The sequence below is a fragment of the Choloepus didactylus genome (assembly GCF_015220235.1).
Source record: "Choloepus didactylus isolate mChoDid1 chromosome 23 unlocalized genomic scaffold, mChoDid1.pri SUPER_23_unloc10, whole genome shotgun sequence".
Classification (NCBI taxonomy): domain Eukaryota; kingdom Metazoa; phylum Chordata; class Mammalia; order Pilosa; family Megalonychidae; genus Choloepus; species Choloepus didactylus.
The window spans coordinates 274,464-290,460 of NW_023637591.1; positions in this window are offsets into that span (position 1 = coordinate 274,464).

The window sequence follows — 15,997 nt, forward strand, 5'->3', positions numbered from 1 at the left end:
TCAAGGCTACTGGGTTGGAGCTTGGTAGTTTCAGGTATTTACTTCTAGCTATCCCCATACATTAAAACCTAAAAACTGTTACCTATATAGTGCATAAGAATGTCCACCAGAGTGACCTCTCGACTCCATTTGAAATCTCTCAGCCACTGAAGCTTTATTTCATTTCATTTTGTATCCCCCTTGCCAACAGTGTTTTTGCAATAGAATTATCAGTGACTTATTTTTTCTTTACTTTGGTGGCTGTCATCAGTCAGTGTTCACTATAAGAAACAGAAACAACTTCTTTTAACCAAGGTGCTGCAATCTGCTGTGTTAGATAAATCTCACAATCTCCTTGCCTTAGCATAAGAGCATGTTTCCTTCTCCCCTAGTTCAGTGACCACTGTTTTCCCCATTTTGTCCTTGGTATTTACTTCCTTTAACATCTCCATCATCCCCAAAACTCTTTTTTTCATCTCTCAAGTTGTGGTTTTGCTTGGTGCCTGGTGATGGGAGAAGGCTTCTTTTCCAAGGTGACTCTTCCAAAAGGTGATTCAGGGACCTAGGTACAGCTTTCCCACCTAGGTACAGCTCTACCATCTTTTGCATATGGCTTCCTAGGTCACTGTGCTTGTTTGCATCAGGCAGTGAGAAGGGAGATGAACATGAGGATCTTAGGTGGGAGGTTTGTTTAGGTCAAGTCCAAAAGTGGTGCCCAAGGCTCCTGCTCACAACCCATAAGCATAGAGTCACATCTAGTGGCAACAGAGGCTGGGAAATATAGCATAGCTGGTTGCACAGGAGTAAAGGCAATGAGTAGATGAGAAGCCACTCATTTTGAATAATAGATTCAGAGGAGTCATTGGGTTGACAAGATGTTTTGCAAAGAGAAAAGGATTTAATACAGAGAATTAGGTGCTTATAAAATCATTGGAAATGCTGGAGGTGAGGAAATTAGATGCTGTCATTTGACATTTGGCTTTAAGGTCACACCACTGCCTAACAATCCAGAAATCAAGAAACTGCATGTATTCCCCACATCCACCAAACTGACACTAGACAATGGAACAGAGTCCATCTGCTCACAACACTCACCTCTGCTGGTGCCCACTTACCCACCTGCTCCCCTAGTAAAATGGCATGCCTTCCACCTTCCAGATCCAGCATACATGGATCTCATTGACCAGACGTAAAATACACCCAGACTGCAGCTTCAAAGGAGGCTGGGAAATGCAGTTTCACCTTTCCATCTCCTGGGAATCAGGAAAGATGATAGAAGAGGTTGGAAATGGATGCCAAGGCCAACAGACAAAATCTGGCTCAGCCAACTCATTCAGTGACAACTGCTTTCCCCATTTGTGCTGCCTCCATTTTGTCCTTGGTGCCTGCTTCTTTTAACATCTCCCTCATCTTCATCCCTAATCACCCATCACAATTTAAAAAAAAATTTGCTCACACTCTGGTAACAGCTTTGCCTGATGTCACCTTAATGGGGGTGAGTTTCTCCCCTGACTGTGGCCACTCTCAATGAATTTGCAAAGGGAAGCTGATTTTGCAACTTGATAGCTTCCCCCCACTTGTCAGGCTCCACCAGAGGGCATTTGAAGGGCACCACATGGGGAATCATTCTCAGGTGACCAACTGGATCGTAGGAAAGGCTGAGACTCCTCAAGTCCTTTATGCCTCTGAGTAAGAATCTCTTCTTCTCATGGGATCAACCAGAAACTTCCAGAATTTGGGGTATGCACTGTCCTCTATTTTTGCCCCTGTCCATCATCCCTGAAACACTGGCTGATATTCTCCCAGGCAGGCCTACAGGGTCCTTTGGTTGACAGGTTGCTCTTGGGAAGTGGTGCTTTGCTTGGATCTCCCAAGGTAAGGGTGCCAAGTGGGTCCCCCAGTGCTTTCAACAGGCTCAGATCCACACCAGAAGAGAACACTGCTGTGTTATGGTAGCACTGTGCTCTTTGAATGATGCCACACTGTTCATCAGTTTTCTCAGAACCATCTTGGGCAGGGCTGTATCACAGCAAGATCCCAGCTCCACTGCAGCATCTGCCTCTTGCTGAAGCTGCAGCAGATTTCCTAGCAGCATCTCAGAAGCCAAAGTGTGAACTGCAGAACTGCCCTGGAGAGGAGGAATTCTGGCAGAATAAACCCAGGGAATTAGTTGGGGAAAGGAAGTTTATAATAATGGCATACTAGTTCCTGCTGAATAAAACATTCAGAGAGCTTTCCTTCTCCCAGCAGAAAGATAAAATACTCTGGTGGCAATAGGATGGTTGTTCTTTTTAAAAGTTGTTTTTAATAAAAATCAGATGGTTGCAGCCCTTTTGACCCCAACACTGTTCCCTGATTCTATACTGGGCATCCAGTGGGTAGGCATGAGACACCATGTCCCAGGGCCAAAATGAGGCTCTCATTTAAGCAGATGGGAAATGGCTGTTAGAATGAATGGGGCAAGAGCCCAGAAAAGGTATAACCAGCTGCAAACAGACCAGTAAATATGGCTGTTACACCCCTGGTAGGTAATTCCACAGTGAAGTGGTTAATGGTGTTGGCATTTAAGTGGCTCTTAGTAGACTCGGGATTCCATGCACCCATTTTAGAAGTACCCTGGAAGCTCTTTCTGGGTGCTGCCCCAGTCTTCATTTGGCTGAAGAACCAGCCAGCAGCAAAGCTCTGATTTGCATGGCTGTGGTCACTGCCTGCAGGGAGGAAACTTCATTTTTGTCAATAGAAGAAAGGAGATTCTGGAGCAAACCCCAGCACCTGTGGGGCATCCAAGAGGTGGTGCTTCCCTTAGCCCTTCCCTGCCTGGTTGAGGATGCCAGCCTGGCATGTCATGCATTCCCAGCATGCAGCTATCATTAACCCCAGGTGGACAAAACCTAGAATCAGTTAATCTTAGAGGTTTGATGTGTTTGTGTCAGGTTCTTCTCTTTAAACCCTCTGATGAAGTTGAGAAGGAAGGGTGCTTTTCCTTATGAATGGAGCTCACCAATGAGAGGATGGAGTGGGCTGCTGGGTGCCTGGTGTGTGGCCCCAAAGCCGAGCCACTGAGATCCACTCTCTTGCCTTAGGGATTTGTTCAGCATTAAAATGCAAATATCTTTGGCAAGGAGAACTTATTCAGAGTGGTCCATTTTTTGCAGCTTGCCTGAAATATCTGAATAATGGGGAGCTTCAAGACTTTGGGTAAGGTGGGGGTAAGTGTAGAGGAGGGATATCCCTGACAGTTTACAGGATGCAGAAAGGAGCAGGAGATGTGTGAAGGACACACTTTCCCTGACATCAGCTCCCACCCTCTCCCCTGCACATCCGGGAAAGAAACTCCTGTTTTTTTCTTCTTGTTTCTCATAGGTATTAAAAACCAAACAACAGTCACCATCTCTTAAAATGCTACTTGCTGCACAGCGATACTGTACCCTGCTCACTGAGATCTACCATTCTGTGTAGGAAGGGTGACTAGACATCTTCGTGTCCTGGGAAAAACTGCTTTTGCTGGTTGTGGTGATCTAATTATTAATAGTAGCCCTTTTCACTCTCAATATGGTCCCAGTTTGAACAATAAATTATACAGTCACTTTATACATAGGCACTTCATAGGAAAATATCATGTGTTTTGTCTCTTTTAGCTGTTTTTTTTTTTTTTTTTCTTGTTTTGGGGGAGCAGCAAGGAGACACCTGCTTCTACTTTCACATAGCAGTTTAGTGACAAGCAGAAAAGTGAGTTGATTGGGGATTGTTCCAGTTTGCTAATGCTGCTCTTATGCAAAATACCAAAAATGGATTGGCTTTTATAAGGGGGGCTTATTTGGCTACAAATTTACAATTCTAAGGCCATAAAAGTGTCCAAACTAAGGCATCAACAAGAGAATATTTTCACTGGAGAATGACTGATGGCATCTGGAACACCTCTGTCAGCTGGGAAGGCACATGGCTGGCATCTGCTGGTCCTTTGCTCCCTGGTTCTGGTTTCAAAATGGCTTTCTCCAAATGTCTCTGGGCTTGTCTCTCTTAGCTTCTCTGGAGCAAAACTCCAAATGTCTCCAAGCATCTCTAAGCATCAGCTCCCAAGCATCTCTCTCAAAAAACTTTCTCAGCTGCTCTCTTATAGGACTCCAGTGATTTAATTAAAACCACCCTGAACTGATGGGGTAACACCTCCATGGAAATAACCTAATCAAAGATATCACCTGCATTTGGGTGAGTCACATCTCCATGGAAACACTCAAAAGTTTCCACCCTAAGATTGGGTTGAAATATCATGGCTTTTTTTGGGGGGGGACATAATATACCCAAACCAGCACAGGGATAGGAAAAAAAAAGAAAAAAGAAAGAGATCAAGCTGCATCCAACAATGCAGATGAAAATGGAATTCAAGTTTCCTGATTCCTTGCAAGGAATGCTCTGCTGCTCACTGGCTCCACTACTCAGTACTGAAGCTGCTGTAGCCCGGCAGCAGGGGAGAAGGCTTGGGAACCTGGTGCAGTGGGTTCATCCACTGCAGATCCAGTGGCCTGAGTGGAACTCTTTTGGCCTAATATGCTAATGATGTGGTTATGTGGAAAGGGTATCATGTGACAGAGCTCAAGGGGGTAGAACACAGTCACATCTCTCCCCAGCCCCAGCAGTGAAGTTAAGGCCAACAACTCATCCTGGCTACTGCAGCTGGGAAGGGTGGGCCTGTGGAAGCAGGTGTCTTAGTTTGCCAGGTCCTGCTATGATAAATAACACATAATGCATTGATGTAACAGTAGGAATTTATTGGCTCATGCTTTGGAAGGCTAGAAGTCCAAAATCAAGGCATCAGCATGGCCAGGCTTTCTCCAAGTTCTGGTGCTGGCTTGCGGCAATCCTTGGGGCTCCTTGGCTTGAATCTCTGTCTCTGCCCCATGGCAATGTCCTTGGTCTCCCCCTGTGACTTTCTCTGACTTCTGGCTTCTTTTTTTAAGGCCTCCAGTAATCTGGATTCAGGCCCACCCTGATTCAGTTGGACCACACCTATATAGGATTTTAGAAGTTCCTATTCAGGAATGAGTCTGCCCCTTAAGTGATAATGTATCTTTAAATTTACCATTTACAAATGGGTTCCCACTCCAAAGACATGCAGATAATGATTTAAGAACATGTCTTTTGTTGCTGTGGATGATCCAGTCTAGCACAGCAGGGATTAGCAGACAGAGCATGGGCTTGGGCAATTTGTTCTGCTGGATGGACCTGAGTTCAACTCCCAGCTCTGCCACTGGATAGCTTTGTGACTGTGGGGGAGTACCAGCCTCTCTCTGTGCCTCAACTTCCTCACTTATGAAACAGAGAAAATAATACCTACCCTGTAAGGGTGTTTTTGTATATGAATGCACACACACACATGCACAAACACACTTACATATTTTCTTGCACAGTAACTACTAAACAGCACAGATTTGACATGTGCATTGGAGGAATTGCTTTGAGATAATGGAAACAGATTGCTTCAGGGTGGGGGTGGGGATTGAACATGAACTCAAATCCTCCCAGATCCACAACTGACCTGGGTGAGGGTTCTTCAACTCTCCAAGACTCAAGACTGTGTTCTTAACAATGAAGTGTGATTGTGGTGAGAATTAACTGATAAAACATGCCCCGCTCCTTAGCACCTGGTCTGACCCATAGGATTAGTCAACAAATGTTAGTCCCTGTTTCTTCTCATCCTTTCTCCCAGCTTTAGTGTCTAAGAATCTTTAAGTTGAGCAGGGGGAAGCTTGCAGAAGAGGAAAATATAGGAGAGTGCCCACAGCCAATCTTTTATTTAGTTGCAGTTTTCATATTCCTACAGACAGCATCCAGGTCTGACCCAACTTCACCCAGCTTTGTGTGCTCTACAAGGTCCAGCACATTGTTTGGTTGCTGAATGAAAGACAGGAGCTGGGGAAGGAGAGGGGAGAGGGTTAGGATGAACAGCGGCTACACAGCTCAGTTTTATCTTGTTTTTTTTGGAGGGGTGGTTCTGCTGGTGGAGCCTGTGGCAAATTCACTGGGGTGTTTTGTGTCTCCAAGATGCAGCAGAAAGCATGCTCACCTTTCTGTTCCCTGCTTTCCACACACATGATAGGAGCTGATGACAGCTGCCCCTTGGCAAACAGCCTGCTCATGGCCTGTTTCTATTGTGCATCATCGGTAGTTGGCCTGGACCCTCCCATGTGCTGCTCTGTGAGCAGAAAATCAATTGATGTGGGGGAGAAGCCAGCAAGGCACTGCCAGCCCTGAGCATGAGGCATCAGGGGGCAAACCACGCTACACACCCAGAACTCACTTCCTTTTCTCATTTCGCTAAGTAGCTCAATGAGCCCTTGGTTTATAAACTCAATTCCCATTGATAGCACTTAAAAAGGGGGAAAAAATTCAGACTTGCAGTGTGTGCAGCAGTTGCAAAAAGAAAGCATCAGGAGGATTTGGATGTGGCAACCCTTAGAGCACCCTAAAGTTCCCCATCCTCTCAGTTGTTCTCCTTAGCAGCACCCCCACTTTTGCCACTTTATTGCAAACAGCTTCAGTTGAGGCTGGGGATGGGTGGAGTGGGGGTTCCTGCTTTCTAGAGGAGGAAAGTCAAAATAAAATGTTGGATTCCTGTGCCTGGAGTCTTGCCAGCCTTTTCAGATATAGGTTTATGTTTTATACTGATTTTATCATCGAAGCATCAATGAACCAAAACACTACCCAGACAGACTCCTCTGTTCCATAGATAAGGAAATGGAGATTTGAGGGGGTAAGCCACTTACCAGGGGTACACAGCGGGCTGGCCTGGGCTGGGTCTGGAGCCCCTTCTGTCACAGAGAGGCAGTTGGGGGTCCCAGAGGGTCCATGGGTAGATCTTCCCCATTTTTTAATTCTAAAGTAAAAAAAAAGCTCACATTCCTATTTGCTCTACATCTACTTGTAAATTCTAATGACTAGTTCTATTGTTAACTACTTAACATAGCTTAATTTACTTAATTAGCTAATCACTAGCAACAGAAAGTAGTTTTCTTTGACTTCTTATAATCCATGTTCTTTTCACAGCAAAGAAGGTCGTATTGTTGATGTTGTGGTTAGAATTGGCATAAAAGGTGAATTACTTGGCAGATGATGAGTTCCATTCCTGAAGGCACTCTTCTCCCAACTTAACACCCTATGCTTTCTTATAAAGTAAAATGGAGGTGGAAAGGAAGGTCACATTTTAATTAAACACATTACACCCATCTGTGCTTACTGATCAGAGAGGAGAGTTAATGTAGCAATTAAGTGGAGAGCCATTGAGGTTACAAGGACCTGAGTTCAAATCTCAGCTCCACCCTTTCCCTTTTCAGGTGACTGAGCAAACAACTGCTCTAAGTCTCTGTTTCCTCAGCTGTAAAATGAGTATAATAAGTGTGCATATTTTAGAGCTTATTTAGTGCAGATTTTAGAAATAGATTTTAGTTTGCCAAACATAAATTAGGTATAAATCAACATTGGGATATTATATCATATACATTGTTGTGAGTATGAAGCATATAGTGAGTCTTTGAGAAGTGCTTATTATTATTATCAATACATACCTGTCATAGAAAAATACAAATTTTAATTCTGAATTTCATAAAATTGTGAAGAATGAAATAAAATCTGCCTCAATTCCACCCATCTAGATTGCTAACTCTTCCCTTTGTGGCCAGACTGACAGAAGATGTGATGACTACATTCTATCATGGTATCATAATGTAGTTTTCATTTAACTTTCTTTTTTTTTCATTTTACATTTAACTTCCTTTCATTTATCATTTAACTGCTTTTCTTCATTCAACATTCTTTTATGAACATCTTCCCTTATTTTTCAAAAATGTGATTTTTATTGCCTGTAAGGTATTGCATAAATAGACATACTGTGACTTATTTAGCGATTTCTGTATTGTTTCCATTTAATTTGTTTCCCCCATTTTTTTTTTTGGCAATTATAAGCATCCAGGCATATAAATCCATGTCTGTACTTCTGACTCTTCTGTTAGATAGATTCCTAGTAGTAAAATTATGGGTTAAAAGGTAAACATTTGTCATACCCTTGACGATCCATACTGCCAGATTGCTTTGCAGGAAAAAAAGAAATAATCACTTTCCTTTGTAAAGCTCATTCTCCAAAGCTGCACATGTTAAGGTTTTCCACTGGGCTGTCCAATAGGCAAGTTATTTGTGAAAAGGATAGTCAAATGCTGAAGCAACATCCTCTTTCAACCACGAGTCAATTTCCTCCTTCCTCTCCTGGGCTGCACATGGGGACTACCTTTGGAAATGCCCCTGATGTGAAGGTTCTTTGGAATCTCCTCCTGCAAAGCCCCCATATACCCAGGTTTTGAGAGTTACAGGCCCCTGGACCTTGGCTGATAAAATCCAAAGTCTTCTGACAAGTGGAATTACATCCTTGATCATGTCCATCTTGAAAAGCTGTCAGTGCTATTGAGCCCATGGGTTCTTTGGCTTGCCTATTGCTTTATGGATTATCTCCCTCATTTCTAGAAAGTTACTGTTTTAAGTTTAGTCCACAGATCCTTGGCCAATGTGGTCCTGGAGAGCAGAACTCTCCATGCAGGGTGCAGCTCTCCATAGGGGAGCTTTGTTGATACTCTCTGGGTTCACACAGGAAAGGCTTGCTACATGGCTCCAGAATTGCTGAGCTTCTCCTCGAGCTTCTCTTCCTTGAATCCAGAATCTTTACTTTTCCTGGAATCACCCTTTTTAGTCTCAGAGCTTCTCCTCCAAGTCCAGGGTCTTCTGTACCTTGTTCCTCAAGTGCAGCACACTTTCCTAATTGGTGTCTCTGCCGCCAACCCCTTCCCCTCCAATGCATCATACACACAGCAGCCGGGTGAGTCTTACTTCCACATGGTTCTGACATTGGCACTCCTCAGCGATGAGCTGATCAAGCACAGTTTCAAGACCCACAATGTAAACTCTGTTTTCTGGTTGCCCCATGACACATTCTGGCCAAACCACTTTACTAACTCTTCCCTGAGTGGACTCAATCTTCTCCAAATTCATTATTTGCCCTTTGCCTTAACTGTCCTCTCTTTCCTGCATCTCTCTATAGAAATGCTATCCAACTATCAATGCCCACCCCAAATACCCCTGTATGAAACCTACTTCAACCCTTTCACCAAAAGGGAAGCTCATCCACCACAAACATCATTGCACATTACTTCCCTTTTCTCAGTTTGCCTTATAAGAGAATGATTTGTTCGGCTATGTAATCCTCCTTTCCCCAATCTCTGGAGATAATAAACTCCTAGAGGGTAGAATTGGGGTTGTGTCATCTCTGGATCCCTTGCTTCAACCTGCACAGTGGTTTGTAAATAGTGGACAGGCACATCAAGCCCTGAAACAGACATACTCTGACCCAGCCCTCCCCTCATGCTGCCAAAGAGTGGAAGACGCACAACTGCCTGCATTGATTGCTTTCCCCAAGAGAGACAATTACAACACTTGAACTTCCCGCTCTTTGGCTTTTAGCCAGTCACTCTGCACCTAGTCTCTAATTTTCTTTTTGTTTAAAGGGATACTCTGCCTGCCCAGTCAAAGGAAAATGATGATGATAATAATGATAGTTGCTACTGTTTATTGAAAGCCTACTGTGTGCTAGACACTGTGCTTTACAAGAGTCCCATTTGTCAATTCTTACAATGATCTTATAAATTGGATATTATATTAGTGTCTTCATTTGTAGAGGTGAAAGTTGAAGCTCAGAGAGCTTAAAAGACCTACACCACAATCACTGAAGTAGGAGATTAGTAGAAGCTGGAGTCAAGATTTGAATCCAGATCTATTGGTCTCTGTCCTTTCCAGTATGTCACACTGGAAAAGGGTGACTTAAGGGTGGGGACAGATGTGAGGCTTTTGAAGTGGGAGGAGGGGCATGTCTCCATTGCAGCATAGTTATGCTAAACCCCTAGGTCCCCTTCATCTGGCTGCAGTGACTAGGAGAGGACAGAGAAAGAGGGTTAAGCCCCTGCTTGGGTCTGAGTGCCCTTGGTGAGCAGCAAGGAATTTATAGGACCTCAAAGGCCTATGATTCTCTGCATACTCTGTGCTTCCTCCAGAGATCTCCAAAGCTCCCAAACCTCTCCTTGCATCAGTGGGCAAAACATACTCTGGAAATTAACTTCTGGGAAAACTGACTCCTTGCTACACAATCCAGGCCTTCTGCTTGTTGAGGGGGAGGCAGTTGAAAATGTGCATAGCATATGCCAAGATCAAAGCAATCTCAAATCTCAGATGTCTTACTTTGCAATCACAGATTCAATAGCTGAAACACTTCTGAACTTGAACTGGTCCCCTCACCTGGCTAAAAACAACTGAATGCCAATAGAATGAAATAAACACTATTGATCATTGCAGCCTTTATCCTTTAGGGTTTGAAAATATCATACAGGTCATTAACTCATTTCTTCCATGTATGTGCATGGAGATCCCCCTATCTCTCAGGTATTGTATTAAGGATCTGGGTTTAGAGGCAGAAACAAACAGACACAGTTCATAGCTCCATGGAACTTAGAGTCTAGAGGAGAAAATTTAATAATAAAAGCTAACACTTATTTGTGGCTTGCTTATTAGAGGTTGGCTACAGGTCTGTATTAGTTAAGGTTCTCTAGGGAACAGAATCAATGAGAGGTATCTCTGACTATCAAATTGTAAAAGTGACTCACGCAACTGTGGGTATGCATGAGTCCAAATTCTGTAGAGCAGTCAGCAAACTGTCAACTCCAAGAAAGATGTCCAATGAACTCCTCAGGAAATGAACTGGTAACTTCAACAAACTCCTCAGGAAATGCTTCACTGGGCAGCTGAAGAAGAAGTGAAGGTCCTCTATCTGTCTCACTTATAAGTCTTCAACTGATTAATTGGATTAAATCCAGCCAATTGCATTCTCTCATTGTGGAAGACACTCCCTTTGGTGAGTCATCAGTCACAGCTGCCGTCAATTGACTGATGATTTACTAAACCAGCCTGTTGGTTTATTAACCAGCCACAAACATCCTCACAGCAATTGTTAGGCCAGTGTTTGCTTGACCAGACAGCTGGGTAGTATCACCTGGCCAAGTTGACACATGAACCTAACCATCACAAGGTCTATGAAATATATTTGCATTACTCCATGGAACTTAAAGTCTAGAGGAAAAAAAAATAAAAGTTAACCCTATTCATGGACTTGATTACTAGGGGTTGGCTATAGGGCTATGCAATATATTTGCATTTCATCAGAGAGTCAACAGCCTTGTGGTTGGCTTATTATTCCCAATGGCACAAGTGGTGTCAGTTTTGATCTGGTGCAGTCAAGGCTCAGAGAAGTTATTTGATACATTCTGCATGTGCCAGAGGAGCTAGGACAAGAACTCAAGTGTCTCTAGCCCAGATGACAGATGTATCCGCATAACATCTGGACATTTTCAACTGCATCTTAAGGATCAGCCCTATCTGTAGGCTATGGATCCCACATCTCCAGGCTGTACCTGCTGTTAGTTAACATTTTCCATCAGTGAATGAATTATTCAAATTTATTGCACAACTATTAGGTTCCAGGCACTGTGCAAAGTGCCAACTATATACTCCAGATTTCACATATATTATATCCTGTCCCTAGGATAGCCTAGGGATGGCTATCATCACTTTGTAGACAGAGACACTGAGGCTCAGAGAGGGTAACAGACTTGCCTGTTATCCCAGGCTCAAAGGTGGTAGAGAGAATCAGGAGTCAACCCAGCTGCGTCTGAGTCAGAACTCTTCCAAGGGGCATGAAGCTGCCCCTGCTAGTTACTGGCAGATCCAGCCTGTGGGCTTTCCCAGACCAGACATCCCCAAACACCACTGCAATAACACCAGGTTATGAAACCCAGGCAGTTCTAGCAGAGACAGACACTTTTGGGGAACACCTGCCCTTTCTTGCTGTGGCCGTACAATTTGCTGCTTTTACTCACCTTGTGCAATGAATTTAACAAACATTGATACAGCAACTTCCACATGGCAGGCCCTGGAGGTTACCAGGATGAGTCTAAAACAGAACCTGCTCTCCAAGGGCTGGAAATCAACAGTGAGAGAGAAACTTAGACACCATAGCAACTGTAAGGCAAGTAGATTTGAATCAGGACTGTACTAAGTTAAGTGCAATGGGAGAGCACAGAGAGAGAGAGAGGGAGACTATCTTACAGGGGAATCTGGGAAGGCTTTGGGAGGAGGTGTGATTTGTGAGACCCTTGAAAGATAGGTAAGACTCAAGTGCTAGAGATGAAGCAGGGAGGGGAGTGGAGGGAAAGAGGCGGGTGCAAAGGAGCCAAGTCAGGCGGGCAGAAGGAGGGGTTGTTTCCTCCGGAAACTTGCAATGTGGAGACATTGTTTTTCCAGAACTCTCAAGATCTGACCCATTTTCACAGAGCCTCTGGGGAGGAGCCACTTGGAGGAGCCAGGTGCAGCTGGAAGGCCTGCCTTGCTGGTGAGCCCAAGAAGAAAGGATGCTGCAGACACTTAGAAAGTCTCACCTGAAAGGGACCATCTGGTGCTTAGTACCAAGAAAACATGTTTTTGTTTTTTTCCAGGCTTCTGGGTTTGGGCATCTGATGTACTGGCCCCAGGGCTTTGTGAGGGGGGAAGGGTGGGTGGAGGCTCCCTGGGCTAATGACCAACTGTATCTCATGTTGAAGCTTGACTGGTCCCAGCCTCCACACCTCTGCAGAGAGGGGGTCAGTGAGCTGAAGAGCTGACAGCTGTCTCTCTCAGGGTCCCCCCCAAGTCTCCACTGCCTCTGCATGCATGTCCCCTTGTGGGAGAAGCACAGTAGGCTTTTAATCTTGGCCAGTTACATCTGGGAAAAACAACCCAAATGTTAATCCATCTGGAGAGAGAACTAATCCATATCTTCTGCTGCCTGTATCTTTTGTTTTTCATCTCTGGATCTTTAAATCTAATTATAAAGCCAAGTGAACCCCCTGCAAGCCTGTCTCCTGCCCTTCAGGCAGCCTTTTAAACATTTCTTTGTACTTAGTCACCTTATGCTCCTCACTAACAGAGCTCCTTTCATCTAGATGTGGCACAGCTCTTTAAATAGCTAAACAAAGCCTCACTACACCCCCCTGAGGAAAGAAGTCATCATAACTTGCTTTCCTGATGCATGAAAAGAGACAAAGGAACTCACAAAGAATTAAGGAGCCCCAGCAACCCAAGCCACCTAAAATGAGAACACCAACCAAAACATCCTGCCCTTTTCTACTTTCCCAGTGTGGGCTCACACATTCAAAAATGAATTTTGTACAGTCTTCCTAAACTGGCTCCTCCTCCTGTATGCTCTGTTTGGATAAATGACACCAAGCAATTACCCAAGCCTGGAACTTTTGACTCTCCTAGGCTTTAGAGACTTAAACCATCTCCAAATGGTCTTAGCTGCCCTAACTTTTTTGGGTATCCTGCTTGCCTGGGGTCTTCCTCTGCTTGCTTTCCTCAGTCCCTGTTTCTACTCTGTTTTCCTTCTCATCCACCCTCCAGGCTGCTGACAGAATAATCCTTCTACAACACAAACTCAGTTGGGTCATGCCTCTGCCTAAAACTTACCTTCTCTTTCAGGATATGATTTAAACTCTATAAACTGGCATCCAAACTCCAGGTCCAACACATTTTCCAACTGCACCCCTCCATGCTCTCTATAGTCAACAATTGTGAGCCATTCAACATTCTCTACATGTGAGGTTTCTCACCATTGCACATGCTCCATGAACTACTCTGACCCAGCTCTCAGGGGAAATCCTAACCATTATCAAAAACCCAGCTTGAGTGGTCTCCATGCTAACATCAGAAGGCACTGACCTCTTGCTCCTTTTTGCCATGATTGTATCTTCATTGATTTTCTGTTAGAGCACACAGTAAGATATTGTTCTTATTATTTGTTTATATACCTTCCCCCTCTATAGTCTGTGCATTCCTCCTAGGCAAGCGCTGTATCTTATTCATCTTGCCCTTGCCAGGACCCAGGGCAGTGCTTTGCAGATAGTAATCACCTCAGTCATGTTTGTTGAGTGAGTAGGATCATCAGAACTGCCCATGGGAAAGGCAAGACTAACAGGGAAACTGAGGCAAAGGAAAGCTAAGAGCTTTACCCAGACTCATGCATGGACTAAAACCCAAGTCTTCTTTCATCCTTCAAACCAAGAAATCTAGGAAGCTGCTCTAGGACTAGAGTTTGTACTCATACACATACTACATAAGACATTCATTTGTATATCCAAACCAATTTTTTGAGTTTAGTCTAAGCCCGACACTGTGTTAGATATTGGGGCTGCAGAAGAGGACAAGACAGGAAATACCCCTTCCTGCAAGAAAGTTTCTACTTGGGGAAGCAGACACAACAAGTGATAAAAGATAAAGAAGTAAAAAAATAAGACATGAAGTGAGTAAGCAAGGGCTGGAGGAGGTAGAAAGCTGTAGGTCATTATAAGGAACTGGGTTTTATTCTTAGAGCAACAAAAAGCAACTGACAGCTTTCCAGTCAGGAGCAGAGCTTGGCATAAGTGGATGCAGGATGATGAGGTAGGAGCTTCTCCTGGAGAGAGATGGTGGCTTGGGTCAGTCGGTGGCAGTGGAGAGGGGGAAGTGGACTGGTTAGAGATTTGTCTTAGAGGTAGCCTGCCAATTTGATGGATCAGTTGTGGTTAGAATCCTTGGTTTGTAAGAAGCCTCGTAAGCCATTGCTTTCATCTGCCTGCCTCACAGCATCCAGCTGCTGTAAGCAGAGGCCTTACATCAGGAGTCTTGAGTCATCAGGAGTGTCCAGCATTTGGCTATCATCATCTTTTCCTGTGAACCACCCCCCCCCCCAGCACTCTACTCTCTGCCTGATATTCTCAAAGCCCTCGTTCACAGGTCTTGCAGGTTGGACACAAGCGACAGCAGGGACAGAAAGAACCCAGGATTTGCAGCCATGCAGTCCTAGTTGCAGGTCCTTGCTCAACTGCCCACTAGCTGTGTGGTCTTGGGAAGCCTTCATTACCTCTCTGAGTCCATCTGTAAAATGGGTTCAAGAATACCTGTGTCACAGGGTCTGTGTGAAAATTCAATGACATACGTAATGCACTTCATAGGAACTCAGTCATTCTTGCTATTTCTTCTCACCAGAGTCAAGAATGGGGAAGTGGGGGCTGAGGTAAGGGCCATCCTCACATCCCCTGACATCCACTAGGGCCCTCAAGTAACTGCACCCCAGGTCCAGTATCTTCATATTCCCACATGGCTGCTCCAGTTTGGGGGAAGAAAATTATTCCTCCTGGCTAGGGAAACCTGTGGGGGTCCAGTATGGGATGCAAAGTAAATGTTTCAGCCAGCTAGTGGTCTGCTCTTTTCTCTGTCCCTGTGAGGATGACACAATGGGGGGAATTGGGACAACACAATGAAGAGGTAGCTCCTCAGCCAATACTGGTGGTGCTCTGGATCTGGAGGAGAGGGGGACAGAGATGAGACTCCCTGAGGATGCTCTGCTTACTGACTCCCATGGGAAAGGGTGGTCTCGAGCTGGTGAACGGAGAAGGGCACCTCCATGGGCCAGTGTGGATGGCTCTGACACACATCATTCCTGGCAGGTCATTCACTTGGGGACAAGGCAGTTTTGAGACAGGAAACCAGAACCCAGAGGGAGGGCCTCAGGCAGGCAGGGAAGGGAACTCTCTGGCCCCCTCTGTGTTTGCCCTTTTTTGATAAGACCCCTGAAGCATTTACAGGAGGGATCACATGCTGTTTAACTTTAACTGATTGGGAGTTCATCCCTGGAGTACTGAAGCTATGTCTTCACCCAGTGGATAAGGGTGCTGAGGTGGTTAGTGATGTTTGCCATAAGCAGCTGAGCATTGGCAGCATGGAGGCTATGCTTTGGCCATTGCTGGGGCAGAGATTTTCAAGATCCCCCTAGGATGGCAGGGGCCAAACTCAACCTCCAGCCCATGGAAGGAGATGGGCAGCCAGGCAGGGAGGTTGCCCCACCAGGCCCACATGCTAA